This window comes from Megalopta genalis, chromosome 19 (genome assembly GCF_051020955.1).
Source record: "Megalopta genalis isolate 19385.01 chromosome 19, iyMegGena1_principal, whole genome shotgun sequence".
NCBI lineage: Eukaryota > Metazoa > Arthropoda > Insecta > Hymenoptera > Halictidae > Megalopta > Megalopta genalis.
In genome coordinates this window covers 4,442,569-4,458,558 of record NC_135031.1, presented here as the reverse complement: position 1 = coordinate 4,458,558, position 15,990 = coordinate 4,442,569, and the positions used below count along the sequence as shown (strand labels likewise).

Sequence of the window (15,990 nt, the reverse complement as noted above, 5' to 3'; positions counted from 1 at the left end):
ATCATCTTAAAGATGGTAATACAATAAAACCTAGACTCCAATTTCAAAATTCTCTGTTGTCTAAAAACGATTCGCATGCAATTATCTCAATTTAAAACAACCCACACGCGAAATGATTTACTGTACAAATCAATAAAAATTAAATATGGCTATATTTAATTAAATGTAACTATAATGCGTAACTGTTGTATATTCGGATTTTGTCAGAATTGTGTCGCTCCTTTTGAATCGAATCGAGGTTTGAACCTATATCTAAAATAACCGATCGATCGCCAACAATAATTACTGGTGGACCCGAATCAAGGAAACATCCAGCCAAAAAGTATCGTTGAAATCAAGAAGCGGGCTTTGATTAAGACCGGTAGACCAAGATGGAGGGAGAAACTGAACGAGCGGAGACGGTCTAGATTGGGCTCACAAAAGAAGGATTTTGCATGTCTGATTACTTACGGCAAAGAGTCTTTGTGATCCGAAAGTTCCTCCGCTGAAAAACCATTGACGTTCCGGAATGGTTTTAACGGTCGATCGGTGAATCCCATTTCTTCTCCGCGTTTTTCTCTAACCTTTCACCGGCGAAAAACCCGCGAAGGGAAATTGAAGCGCAAAACGAGCGCAACTTAGTAAACGTGATTTACGAATTGTCGCTGTGAGAATGTTACCGAGACATTTATGGAAAATCTTATTATCAACTGAACTGATTTATGACGAATTGCGTCGGATTTCTTCCTTCAGAGTTGATGAAACTATAAAAATGTTCCTACAAAGAAATTGATAAACTTCCTTATATTGTGAAACGTGTATTATAATTACACTGTGGATTTTATGCAGATTTGGAAATATGTAGTGACAATGCTGTAAAGATATTAGAAGAATTAAAGAATGTTTTTGTATGACGTACAATTTAACAAAATTATTGAAAGATGAAAAACATTTTACGTATGTTTTATACAATCAACTTAGACGATTTTTCATTTTGTATAATGATCCGCAAACTAATTGTAACAGAAATGGCACAAAATTTGGATAAACCTATTTTTGACGTTGTCCAACTTAGGGCTCGGTACTACTAGTGTTAAATCATAGCGATTACGATTCGTGCGACACTGTGCTTGTTTTTGACTATCCTTGTAGATAAATGCATGTACTTGAACCAGTTTTATGAACAACATCCTTCTTATCAACAAGTTCGATTAACAAAATCATGTTTCATATCTTGAGCCTTCCAGAAAGCATTTCCGAGTTTTCTCAAGTGCACGATTTGCATTACGATGAAAATAATCGGGTATGCCTGTCGATTGTCGGAACAGTTTAACGAACTGAAGCAATACCTTTCTCGTCCACGAATATCAAAACATCTCTAACTCGGATAGGATATTACTGGCCGTCGCGAAAGATACAGTTGGCATCGCAGATATGTACTGCCCGTGCAATGAAATAATGCAGTCGTTGCATTCTCTGCTCGCCCCGAGGGCATCATTTGCATGCCGGATCTGTAGAAATTCCGAAATTGTAATTCCACCGGTCGGCCGTAACATCATAAAACTACTTGCTCGGCGAATCCGTTAAAAAAATCATTCGTTTCGATTCAGCGGGAATAAATACCGGTGTGTGGATCGCGGCGGCGTGCGAGAAGGGCCGAGAAAAAGGCGTCAGCCGTGAGAGGGCGCATCAGCGGGACCCATGAAATAATAATGGTATGTATAAAGTGTAATTTAGCTAAACGTATGCAGCGTTGTATTGAAGCTCGGCTTCGAAGTCAGGGCTGTGCCTAGCCGCGCCACTCGCAAGACTCTCCCGCGACTCGCGCCTGTTCTCTCCACAACCCGTCCGCCATTGCGATCTTCCTCCGCGGTCTCGCAACCTTCCTGAACAATAATTTCCGACGAACAATGGACAGTTAGTAGGTGGTGCGGATTCTAACGAGATTAGTCGCCGCCGCGTAATTGAGCGATTGCTCGGCCGAACGCGGATAAAAGTCGCTATCCGCCGGCGTATCGGTCGGGTCCGAGCATCGGGCTCACCTCCGCGCGATACAGGCCCGATACACAGCCCTGGAAACAATAGACGCGACTGCATAATCCTATCATAAATTCCATTATCTCGCGCAACGCTATTTGTCACGCTACCCGAATCCACCGATTGCCACCGCCTGCAGACCCCTTTTCTGCATTCCTTCGGCGTCTATGTATCTTGAGACGGACTCCTCTTTCCGAGCCTCGTTAACCCTTTTTTTAATTCAATCTCGTTAGAAGTTTGAATAGAACTGATGTACAGTGTTGATGTTGCTGAATTCGATTTAAAAAATTGCATTTTATGAAACTGTTTGGAATAACAGTTAAAAACTGCGGATGATGTAATCTGTTAAAGTTACATCGTGTTACAGAGAATTCGCCCCGTGTAAAATGCGTGAAATCGATATAGAAATTCGTTATCTAGCTTCGCTGATGAAAGTGAAACATTTCGGAATGCAGAATCATCCTAAGTGTAACGACTTTAAATAATCGTACTCCAATGGAATACCAAATTCGACGATGCAACACAGTAAGACTCGATTATTTTGTACTATCTTATGCAACAATAGTTACTTACTTACCGCAGCATTAAAAAAAAAAATAGAAATATCGACAAACTCGGTTGCTTCTCAAAGGATATGAATTTTCGTCGCATGTCGAAAGTCAAAAGAAAGAATTAAATATTTTCAATTTATCTTTATCTTTGAAGTACTTTTTAGTACTTTTTTAGCATTTCATAATCTATTTTCGATGGATCACGTTAATCTACCGGCATCTTTCGCCGCGTTCCATTATTTCTACCACGTATTTCATGACCGCAAAATCCTCGAAACATTTGATGATCACCGATGCGTTTAAACGACTAACAAGTAAAAATGAAACGATTCCGTTGCCGTGATAGCGATTTGCCGTAGAGTCCGTGGTAATCATTTTCGACAGGATTTTGGCGATTTTGGGCAGCGTGCATCTGCGAGTCCGGATGAGCGTTTAACGAGCGAAATAGGAAGGCGCACGCGATTCGAAATTCATCGGGAGCGACGGTGCCCCGCGAGAAGTGACATTTTCGATGGTCCGATGGGCCCATCCCTGAGTTATGCCACGAGATGGATAGCCTGGGGCCCGCGGTGAGTAAATTACAAGGTAAGACGGAACGCCGACTGCCTCCCCGCTCCTCCGGCCCTCGGTTCTTCGCCTTTTGCTTCGCGCTCTCTTGGCCGGTCGCTCCATCCTCGTCGCACCCGTTCGATTCCCTGGAAAGGCACCTACTCTCTACCTCCACCGAGCTAGCTGACTGGCAAGGGGCCTCACGGCCCCGAACATCCCACGAGCATCCGACACTTTGGACCCTGCTATGATACACCTTTGGCGTGGCTACCGTACTGCGAGATACTCGCTGGCTTCTTTCTTCATCCTTTCACCTCCTCACCCTCCTCCTTTCCGCCCCGTCTCTTCCTTCTGCATTCTACCTTCCTCATCGTATCAATTTTTTCTACCTTTTCTCTTTTTTCTTCGGCTTTTATTATCCCCCTTCTACCGGCCAGCCTCCGTCTTTCTCCACCGTTTTCTCTCTCCCCCTTTCTCTTTCTTTATCTCTTTCTCTCTCTCCATCCTCCCTCTCTCTCTCTCTCTCTCTCTCTCTCTCTCTCTCTCTTCAACTCTATTTGTCCCTCTTTCTCTCCCTTTCTACTCTTCTCGTTCCCTTTCGCTCCATTTTTTCGCCGTTCCCGCCGTTTAAATCTCCCGATTCTCCGTCTCGCTACCCTTCTTCTAATTCGTCCTTTTTTTAAGAGGGAGGGGATTCTATTATCGTTATCGGCCGACAGGAGATACCGTTTTTATCGTCGAACGCGATACTCGTAATGGAGCCGCGATCAGGAAATTGCGCTCCAAATTGTATGTACAAACGAATTATTAATTTCGGCGAGGGCAGAGGACCGGATGGCATATTTTCGCGATTCTTTTTGCGTTTGGAACGTCTCGTTCTACTTTTTATGGAAACATAAGTTGATTGCTGCTGGCTATTGCAATTAATGCTGATTCGATTATCCGTTTCATGACATTCTCGGATGATTCTGGCTCTTCAGCAATGGGCTTTACGGAACCCGTCAAAATGACGGGTCACTAATTTTTAAATTTATGACTATTCAGATTGTAATCATATATTTATGAGTTATTTATTCAACATATTACATGCGGCAAATATTATAATAACACTCGTTAAAAATTAGAATAAATATGTTATCGTTACTTTTACAAGTTAATATAAAACAGCTGCTTTTAGTGCTCCGTAAATCTAGTGTTAATCGCCCCTTTCCGGTTGTTAACATAATTATGGGACACCCTGTATGTAGGAAGAATGTAATTTTCTAGAACATATAGAAACAAATATTATTATTAAATAGTTCTGTTTGTTTATTTATGCTATATTTTTCATATCAAATTTTCAAACGATAATTGTAATGACACTTCATCCTAAATCGACACCAACGAATTGGACTGTGTAAATAATATTGAATAAACTATCATGTAAAATATATTGAGCTTCGTAAAAATCAATATACAGTACTTTGTAAAAACGTACATCTTGCAGCGAGAAAAACAATTAATCTCGGTTGAAACAACTATGAATACTGCACAATATGGTGTTCTCAGAGTTGAGTAGTAATCGATTATTTTGTGATTGCTTTTCTAATTGATTACGAAAAGTACTCATGGTAATCATAACATTAATTAATTAATCATTACTAGAACAAATCATTAATCAAGAACATGATTATCATAATCATTAATTATTAATCAGACTATTTTCTGTCCAACTCTGCCCTTTCTTCGCTATACACGGTGTCTCTGAAAGTTATGTACCAGTGTGCACTAGGGTAATTCTTCATAAAAAAACATGACAAAAATACACAATGACTTTTTTTTTGTTTGGGACACAGTTTTCGAGAAAATTGAATTTGAAAACTCGCTTTGTACGTTCGCTTTTGCGGTTATAGGCGACATACATCGCTCGACGAACCGTATCATAGCCGCAAGAGCGTATTTACAAAGCGAATTTTCAAACTCGATTTTCTCGGAAACTAAGTCCCAAACAAAAAAAGGTTATTCCATATATTTTTCATGTTTTTTCATGAGGAATCACTTGGTGTCCGCGTGTATATACCCTCCAGGGACACTTTGTATAAAAAAATCTAAATCCCAAATCTCCCTAATCTCCCTTAGTTATTGTTCAACCGAGAAAGCGATTCATAATTTTCCTCCGTTCCGATAATAATTCCATTAGAGAACGCCGGAACGAAAGCGTTCGACGCTGACTCGACAACTCGATAACTTCTAGCGTAACAATGTCCGCGTGGGGAGCTAGATGAAGACATCGGCCATAACGTTGTCGAATCGTGTAATGCCGGCATTGGAACCGGGCGAAGCGAGGACAGATGTCACGCATCCCCCGATCGGTGCATGCGATTTTCCACGCATGTGTCGCCGCAGATTTGCTTCGCATGCCGGCGCGGTGGTCGCATATGTTGTCAATATCGGGCCCCGCGATGGTCATTAATTATTCGGTGATTTTTTCACGAATCTGCGGACGGCCGTCTCGGTATCGGCTCGATGCCCCGCCGGAGCAACAATCGATCAGAAACGTGTTGCCTACGCGCGTCGAGCGCAATCAAGAATCACCCATATGCAGTTTAATTCCGGCATGCGTTTAATAGACCGGAAAGTAATCGATTCTGTTTTTCAGTTGACTCGATCCGCCTGTATCATGCGGATGATGGAAAAAAGGCAAACCGTAGGAGACATAAGAATTATGACGCGTCCTCCAACCGGTCCGAAAGTAATGGAAAATCTCGTACAAGGGGTTAATTTCGCGGGAACAACGTTTCAATCGACGATACGCAAGCTGTCGGGCTCGCTTTTTATCAGCCAATTGAAAATTCATTATGAGTGGTTATTAAAAGTTCATCGAAATCCGATGTATATATATACGCGCATCGGTCCATTCCATTAACTTTCCCATTTCCCGATCACCGACCGATACGATGAAAAAGTTGCCGGTACTATCGTGCACGTCGAAATAATCGAGTACTATTATATTTATGAAATAAAATAGAATTCCGCGGTGTCGGAGCGACGCGCGCTGCCTCGGATTTTCGGCTGAAGTGCCGCGAGAGACTGTGTGCCCTCGTAACTGGCCTCGTTTTCCCGTCTCGGCCGGGTCTATAAATAAACGAGTTTCTTAATTAACCAAATTATACGCGGCTGCATCAAAATTTCACATTACCAGTTAAGGGTTAATTGCATTCGCGCTAGTCAACCGCTCCGCAACGCTAAGCCCTTTACGCCACTCAACTACACGCCAGAAACGAGATTTGCATTGTCGCAGTTTCTACCTACGGATACGCGCACACGCACCTTCGCGTTCGCGTCTCCTGCAATTCCGATTTTCGTGCAAGATTCAGAGAAATACTGTTTCAAATATACTAATTGCGGGGTCGCTGATGCTAGGCTGAAAATGGCTTAGTACTTAATCAATTACAATTGCGTGAAGAAAAATCGAATTGCAATCGTAGACTCATTTTGCAGTGCTATGCCTCTGCTTCCATCTCCTTAGATTGAAGTAATGCTTAATTAACAAATTTTAATACTTAATTAAAAATAGAGACTGTGAGGAATTTTCTCAAGCTGTTTTATTTATTCAAAGAATGATGCGTTGCAATCATATGTGGAACAAAATATCATGATTGCATCTGCATATATCAAGTCGAATATCGAAATTGTCAATGACTTTTCGACATGTAACTAGAGTTATTTCTTATTATTTTATTGTTATTTATTATTAATTGTTTGTGGCTTATTAGAATATACTCAACATTTCAAAGCACTTGCGAAAAACAATCTTATTGTGTTAATGAAGCTTTGGTGAAATTACGACGTTGTAAATGGTCTTTGGCTTTCAATTCCTGGGTAAATTGAATTTTACACGAAGGTAAACGCAAATTTTTATACAAAATGCTCCGTAAAGAAGATGTTATTATTATAAAATGATTATAAATTTCCTGTCATTTTCAACGCTTTCAGCTGGAACAGCAATGCTTTTTGGTTTATCAATAACACAATCAGTTCGAATTTATTCACTAATCTTCAGTTTAAAGACTTCGCCAATTATTTATACTAGAAAAATCACGAATTTAGCTATTTGAATAACGTGAAAGCATTGCTGTAATGTATGTTTTGTCCGTTAAAATTTTTCTGTTTCTATTTAAAATAAAACAGCTTATGAGGACACGCGACGCGTAGACGCAATAAGGTGCTGACATCTATGCGTCGTATTCGGGTGATTCTTTAGAACTCGGGCCAAAGGCGACGATTGAAATAAGAGGATCATGAAATTGTAGGAGAATGATTGTTTCCACTCAAGATTTTGAAAATTGGTGAACAAAAATCGGATAATTATCGACTTTGCTCTACAAAGCCTCCACTTGTACCTCCCGAGGATGTTATTTCATTCGGATGAGATTTTCGCTGCAGAGAAATCAGGTCTTTAATTAAGATCATTAAATGAAAGCGAAAGTTTTCACCATTCAAATTGCTATAACTTCAAGAGAAAATCTAGTAAATATAATTTATAGTAAAGCCTTCGCCTTCGTCTCCTTAAATTATTATAATCTATTTTTATGCTAGAAATCACAGGCAAAAATGAAGATAATGATCAACGAGTCGCTCAATATAGGCAAAAAGTTGCCAACATTCAAAATATTGTAACTTCGTAAATAAACACAGAACAATTCATCCGGCTTGTTTTACAGACTAAAGTTTCTACTTTCACTTACTTTACTTTCCAAGTGCTTTCACGTCAGTGAATTGATTTTTTCAACAAGTTTCATCGCTGCAGAAAGGGGTAAAAGAATGAAGAGAGACATTCTCCGAAATGTTTCAGATTCAATTGCCACTACAGAGTATAAAATATATCGCTCGCGACTCAGATAGCAATGGATTCGCAGCACAAGGCCCCCTCTTGGCAACGATCTCATAAAACTCGATACTCGACATTTTGTTGCCCTTTTATCGCATTTTGAATGGAAGCTGTGTGTGTGCCATCGTTAATCCGCTGATAAAATAGAAAGTTCTTTCGCAACGAAGTGCCATTGACAGTTTCAAAGTCCCAGGAATGATTCATAAAGGCGATGTTGAGCGTCAGTGTGAACCGAGGCTCGCGCTATTGGAATTTGTGACCTTCGGCGGTGCGAGGTGCAGCCTGTAATGCAGCGCACTGCGCCCACTGGTGGGCGTCGAAATACACGGCCGTCTGCGTCGGGGAAGTTTGAGCAAATAAATTCATTCGCGCGCCGATACACGTACTCCGTAATTCGAGCCTGAATTATTTTAAGCGGCCTAATGTATATTCAACGTGGCGGCACCCGTTTCCCTTCGTTACCCATCAAACCCGCTGTAATTCGAAAGGCCGTCATCTGCGAGTTGAAATGGTCATACTATAGGATCAAACTAAAACGCCAGCCTAAGGTGTACAACAAATGCTGCAAGTTTGAAAGAAACGACCGTGGAGCCATTTGCACGAAAACTGCACTTACAGTTATCCTAAATGTTGGATTTATAACAACGAACTATAATTATGTTCATTAATAGGCGTTAACATTACTCGGCATTCGGTATACATTACAATTACAATAATGAAGAACAATTTATCCACTTGTTAGTAGCACTCCTCAATATTTTCAAGAACAATCTCGCACACAAAGTGGCGCGTCGGAATCGCCCTCATATCCTGAAATTAAACCAAAAGCTAGTTTAATTCCCTGGGGTTATGTCAAGGCTATTTCAAGGTTATTTGTTATCTCATACCCTGATATCAAACCAAAAGCTAGCCTACTTCCCTGAGGTGTACAACGAACACTACAAATTTGAGAAAAATGACCACAGTGCCGAAAGTGGCCTAAGTTTATTTCCCCAAAAACATCGAACTAGCTATTTTAACATTTACATTTCTGCATTATACAAGGTGTCCCAGGTTTTAATGTTCAAACTTTATTAGTGTATTCTATGGCACAAAGTAAGAAAAAAATGTTATGTAAACATAGGTCATATAGAGCTTTATTAAGAAGTTATAACAAAAATTCAGAATAGGAATAGTAATCAACTTGCTGTTACTGCGAGCATTGGCTTGACTATTCAAGTCAATCTATATCAGCACATGCCGTGTGTTTTATGTAAGCTGTGTTTATTAATACATTTCGAAATGTATTAATAACCGTTGTTGACAATACATGATTGACATTGATCGAAGATTTTTTTTTATTTGTTATTTTTTTTTTTAGTTCATTACTATCCCTATTCTGAATTTTTGTTATAACTTCTTAATAAAGCTCTATATGACCTATGTTCACATAACATTTTTTTCTTACTTTGTACCATAGAATATACTGACAAAGTTTGAACATTAAAACCTGGGACACCCTGTATACAAATTTCATTTCAGCAAAACCTCTAGAACGTAATATATAACCCTTAGAAACACAGAAACATTATACTACCGTGTTATAAGTTACAAAATTTTTAAATTTATTAAAACACAAAAATTCTTACATATCTATTTTGAAATAAATAAACTTAGGCCACTTTCAAAATAAACGGCTCGATCGTGCTTCTCCAAAACGACGCTTTGAAATCGCCCCCACGCTCTAGAATCAAACTAAAAAGCTAGGCTAATTTCTTCAGATATACAACGAACAGTTCGAGTTTGAAAGAAATGAACACGGGACAAATTTCACACAGCAAATTCCGCGTGAGGCGACGCGGACCATGTTTTGACCCTCGCCATTTGCGCGAAAGCTGCAGTCGTACTTATCCGAAATGGCAAATAATTTCCGTCGCGGGCGTGAGGAACGGCGGAGCCACTGGCTCATTAGCCTTCCTCTTTATTCATTCTCAAACGATTTCCCGTGTTGTCCCGCGGAACGGAAACGTCCTTCGGCGAGCACTCTTATCGCGGTTCCTTCCTTTCCTCGTAAACCAACGGGAGGAGAAGAGACGTCTGGCGTCTTTGGCTTTTTGGGGCAGATGAGGCTCCGAGTCACGGGAATTACGCGGAGAATGAACATGGCAAAAATTGTGCTTAATAGGCTGCCTACGCTACACAACAAAGCTATAAGACACTGTATGAAGTCGTAGAAAATTAGATTATGAAAGGAATTTGAACTTTCTGTGCACATGGTGTTATTGTTGATTGCAGAAGACTTTACTTATTGCTGTAAAAATTCGAACAGTAACTTAAACGGGGAAAATGAACGGAAGATAATTGCGGCTTACGAGCTGAAATAATATTGTGTCGGAATTATTATTAACAAACCTTCGAATATAATCTGCAAAATATAGGCGGTATTCAATTTCGTCAAGCCGAAATAAAATGGAAATATACAGTAAATAGAAATTTTCCTTCTTGTGAAGGTATTCATTAATGATTAAACTGTATGGATTCATGTATATTTTAATAATAAATAGATCAAATGCAAAACAGTATGAATGATTTAGAAATACTTCCCCATTATTATCAACTAATTAAAATGTTTACTATAAGAAATAAATACTTATGTAGCTCCTTTATGTTGCAATTGGTGCGGATAATACCTATTTTACATAAAACTCTAGCTGTGAAAGAAAACATAGTGCAAGGGGTTCAAACTGTGATCTAAAAAGAAGTGAAACTAATTCAAATAAAAGCAATTAAGGGTCTATATAAATCTGCTTAAGCGGGATATTAGAGGTTATAATAAAGTATGAAAAACAGGGAACAATAAAAGTAAAGTATATGCATTTATTCTTCATTATTTGCCTCATAATCTCGTCGCAAAGTAAACTCGACCCAAAAACAGGCAGTTGCTGCAAGGAACCCACTAGACCCGCTTGGCGCATTTAAAGAAAATAAAAAACTTTATGGTACATATACCGTTCTCTTCGCTTAAAATCACTCGTCGAGATTATTATCCTTCCTTGGCGCGCAGGAACGAAAATTCGTTAACAGGTGAAAGATCGATCGGTGCTCTCGTACAGCTCTGTGCAATCTTTTCTTCCCTAATATTTTCATAAGCTGCAGAATACACGACGTAAGGAATCTACGAATTCCAATAAAATCTCTTGCGAGGATATTTACACAGCGTACCCGGGAATAGAATTCGTTCGGCCGGTCGATTTGCATTACAGGAAAGCAGGTTGTTCCTTCGATATTTTTTCTCGGAAGCGTTAACGTTCAGGAACGCTGAGAGAGAAAAAGAGAGAGAGAGAGAGAGAGAGAATAAGAGAAAGAGAAAGAGTGTGAGAGAAGCATGAAAAAAGCGAGAGGGCGGGGACGGTTCATTTCGATTGAATATCGTTGGAATGCTCGAGTAAACTTAGTGAAGTACGTGCGGCAACAGCCCGGCTCGCGGTGACGTTTATACACGGCTGAAGAAGGGACAGAAGAGGTACAAGGGGAATCGAGCAACGTCAGCATGATCGTGTATGGTGACGATGCACGTTCCGTTTGCCGGTTGTGTACGGATACACAAGAAAAGTGGTATCATTTTTCTAATTCGATAAAGCCGATGACATCGACGGAATTGGCCGAGAGAGAGAGAGAGAGAGAGAGAGAGAGAGAGAGAGAGAGAGAGAACCGCGAGCGACCACATTTTCGGTTGCATTCCCCTCTTTTTAGATCCGTCACTGTCCAATCACTTAAAGTAACGAACCTGTACAATTTGTACCTCGAGGAATATTGTTAACGCGGTGACGGACGTCCCGACGTCCACAAAATTACACGCTTTCCTGTTTTCCTTCGGTTCTTTTTTATTGTGGAGTCATCCACTCCGAAACTGGCAGGTGTCCCGACAGGAAATATTGTTTCAGGAAAATTGATACGCCCGGCAATCGGTTAACACGTTAATTGCCGCACCAGTGTTCATGAAAGACACATCGAATCGGAACACCTTCTCTAATAATGTAAGAATGGAACAGACAAGGTCTATTGCAGCGGTTGGTGTTTGCAACCCTCTTACACCTTGCAGATCGTAACAAAGTTTAATTTCATATGATTTGGTTTACTTAATAGATTGTAATAAAAATCATGCAATGAATATTGAAAGCTGAATGTGACGAATTTTCCTAAAACAATTATTTACAATTACCATTTATAATCATCATTTGCATACATCAGTGTGTTGAACATTTATGTTATTAATTTTGTGTGTATATATTATAATTTATATATTTATATATTATTATTTATATATTTATATATTATTATTTATATTAATAACATAAATATATATCCTACGACGAATTTCGACGTTAAATTTCGACATATTTTAGTTTATTATTTGGTATTAAGAAAAGTATGTGCAATAAACAAATAAAATTTATGTTATTACAAACTACAATGAATGTTCTATTATATTATAAAACAAGAACACCAAATTTACTATTACAATCAATCGAATCCAGCAACAATTGTTTGAATAGCATGATGTCCGAATATTAATAAGAGTCACTGTATCTAGTTAATTTTATTATTTGTATGTTTTCTTGTTTCAGACTAAAATCGACGCGTGTAGTACGCCATTCAAGCGCAAGAAATTAATTTTCAAGTTTAATAAAAGAAATGTCCAAAAAATTTAATTTTAAAAAATCCCAATTTTTGCTGAACGTATCAACTTCTTTCGCTTCTCTTCTATTTAAAACGTTCCCCAAATTTTATTTTGAACATCGAAATTTATTAAATTAAGATTACATTAGAAGAAAATAATATTTTTATTGTTTTTTTTCTTTCTGTGTTTTATACATACATTTATATTTTTAGTAAGAGTTAAGTTGGAATTAAAAAGAAATGTTCGTTTTTAATAAGTTTTCAGTACGTAACCCCCTTTTTGTACTGACTTTGGGTCTCATATAACATGCTTTCACACAACACGGCATTTTCTAGGAATCTATCTACCGTGTTATAGGAGGATTACCTGTATTTATTTGAAGTATAAAATTTCGAATAAAACACAATAGTTTAAGTCCCATTTAAGTCACAAGCTCCACTACTACTACCCCATGCACATTGCTACACATAACATGGACAGTTCCACGTGGAAACACAGAAGAAGCAATGTCATATCGTTTCTCGTGTCGCGGGAGTGTATGAGGGACGAGGCATAGTCCAGATTTGGCCCACGGGCCGCGACTCATCCATGCCTTGGTTAAGTCAAAGTCCACTATGTATTTCACGCGAACGTATAGTGGTCGAACATTTCATTACACTGGATCTCAGAACTCTATAAATGTAGTTTCATCGCCCTGTCTCCGCTCATTTAGTATCTCGCCCCTCTTTTATAGTTACGTAAACGACGCGACAAGTGTCTGGGAAACGTTTTTCCGTCGAGCGACACCGAAGGACAGATCTCTGTCGACGGCGGCGATAAGACAAAGAAGAAGTGGCTAGGGTAAACATAGTCGGGCACTGATAAACGTTCGGAGGGGGATTATTGCGGAGGGGTTTGCCAATAAAATAGTTGTTCCGCGGGAATGAATGGCCGGGACCGCAAAGTTAACTACTGGCTGGAGTGTTCCCCGTACGGAAACTATCAGCGAACAATTTTCGAGCCTCTAAGCAATGGTACCCGCGGGAGGCGAACAAGGACGAAGGACACCATGCTCGAGGACGAAGGTCGGCACGTTGGGTTCGAAGTGGCTAGACAAGCCGAAAGAGAAAGGAAGAGCAAGGGAAATCGGTTGACGGCCGTGGGGTGCGGTGCTACGGGGACGGGCGAGACGCAGGGAACGGTTAGGAGGGTTGCACGAGACCTATTATCGGGAAATTAAAGGCAGTAACTCATCTTGCGACGACTTCTATTAGACTTTCCCTGGCCAGGCCGGTCGATATTACTTTCGATATGAACGAGCCACTAAATTAATATCCACAATGCACTGGCAATTATGAACGGCCCTTATACTGCGTCTACCGTTTCCCCTAGGCCGCCTTTGTCGAGGGTGAATGGCTGGCCGGCGTAGCATAAATAGCACGAGCATCTGCGATATTCGGGCTAAACCCGAAGACACACCACTTTGGGGCAAGAAACACCCAAAAGTGGCAAGGATCGTCCTGTTCTTAACACTAAACGATGGACGACGTTCTTAACACACCATGCCGGTGGAAATGACCGGTCTTCATTTTTTATTTCCGACATATCGAAATTATTCATAATTAATAATAATTATTATTATTAATTATATAATATAATTCAGACTCTCCCTTAAGAAATGATTAAAGAAATACCTTTATTCAAGCTTAGATTATATTAAAAATGACGAGAAGTTTAAATAAATTCAATCTTGTCACTTTTGCAAAACAATCATACAGATAGTTAATTGAACATTTCGGTCACAATTTTAGTATAGTTTTTCTCCGTTTTTATCCATTATTAACACGGCTACTCGATTTCAATATAATCTTACATAATATATTATATAAGATTATTAAATATAAAATTATAAATATAAAATTATTATTCACAGAGCTGTTGTTTCCATAATTTATCTAATTACTGATGGGAAAATATGTACTATAAATTTCATTTCGATAGTATTAATATTTGTTAACTTATATGTCACCTAACAGTTTTTACTTTTATTCTTGCCATGTAATACATATCTAGACAAATTCTGTAATTTAATTAGTAATATTTATATTTTATGTCTTTGTTGCTATTTATAAATATTATTAAAGAAATAATCTCATTAAATGTTCCGCATGAATAAGATCATATGTAATTATAAAGTCTAAAAATTAGTTTTTAATAGTTTTAATAGTTGTATTCTATAGTTACATTTTTGCTTACACATGTTGTGAAAAGGTGAATTTTCTTACCGATTTTGTATTAATAGGGTCACATACATAAAGCCACATTATAAAAAGTAAAAAAATTAGGCATAAATATCTGATTTCAATCAGAAAATATTTTTCACCGCTTTTTAGTACTTTCTGCCGCATAGTGGGGCTATTAGAAGTTTATTAGCGGTCAGTATACAGGGATAAAGCAAACTCCGTGCGACGATTCCGAAAGCAGATACAAGTATATAAGGATCAATAAGGATTTTGCTCGGGCCAAGGTAAAATGTCGCTGTAGACTTATGTGTACGTTTATCTGTTCCGATAATACGTCCGGATTCTGTTGCGATGCTCGAATGTCCTATTGTAGTCTGCCTGCAATCGTGTTAAACAAAATAGGGGACAGGGTTATATCATTCAGAAGACAACGCAAGCATTTCACTTCATGTGTTTATTTCTGACATTCGAACAATCGAATCATTTGTCGAACAATCGAATCAGTCGAATGATCGAGTCATCTGTGGAATTAACCCAGTGCACCCACAATCTTCTTTCCCAGCTTCAACCAGTTTATTGGATCAGCATCGGCATCCTGAATAATGTATTCACGGAATGAGTGTCTATTAGACTCAGTATAAAAAGTATGCGAGAAATATGCTTACCGCTTCCGGAGAGGGATCAGCCTCAGGCTCTGCGTAGCCGAAGGAGATGAATGCGACCACCATAAGGGCGACTACGTTGAATATAAGTTTGAAAGCTTCCATGATGCTTGTTGCTGTTGCTGGTGCTGGTACGATGATTCGTACTGTAGAATTGTAACGTTTGCTCCGGTTATTTATACTAGCCGAAATGCAATAAAGTGCAGCACGATTGATAATACGAACATTAGCTGTACATTAATATTCAGCATAAAACGGAAAACACGATTTTCTGTGCTACGACCACTCGCTTATCTTCGAATCGTTTAATATATCGTGGAACTTGACACGTTTTTGATATTTGCAAATTAAAACAACGTTACATTCGGCATCGTCAAGGATAAGCGTGAATTCTCGTAAAGTTTTGAAACTCGATGATTTTATTTATTTATTGAATATGTATGGAAAGTTACTCAAGTTA

General features: G+C 39.0%; 1 long non-coding RNA gene across 1 annotated transcript; it reads right to left on the bottom strand.

Annotated features, from left to right (window-relative positions):
• Positions 1-15,307: 15,307 nt before the first annotated feature.
• On the bottom strand, positions 15,308-15,686 carry LOC143260749 (uncharacterized). Its single transcript, XR_013035048.1, has 2 exons — positions 15,534-15,686; positions 15,308-15,463 (listed from the first exon to the last, which is right to left on the bottom strand). It is a non-coding gene; the product is annotated as an uncharacterized LOC143260749 (long non-coding RNA).
• Positions 15,687-15,990: the final 304 nt, after the last annotated feature.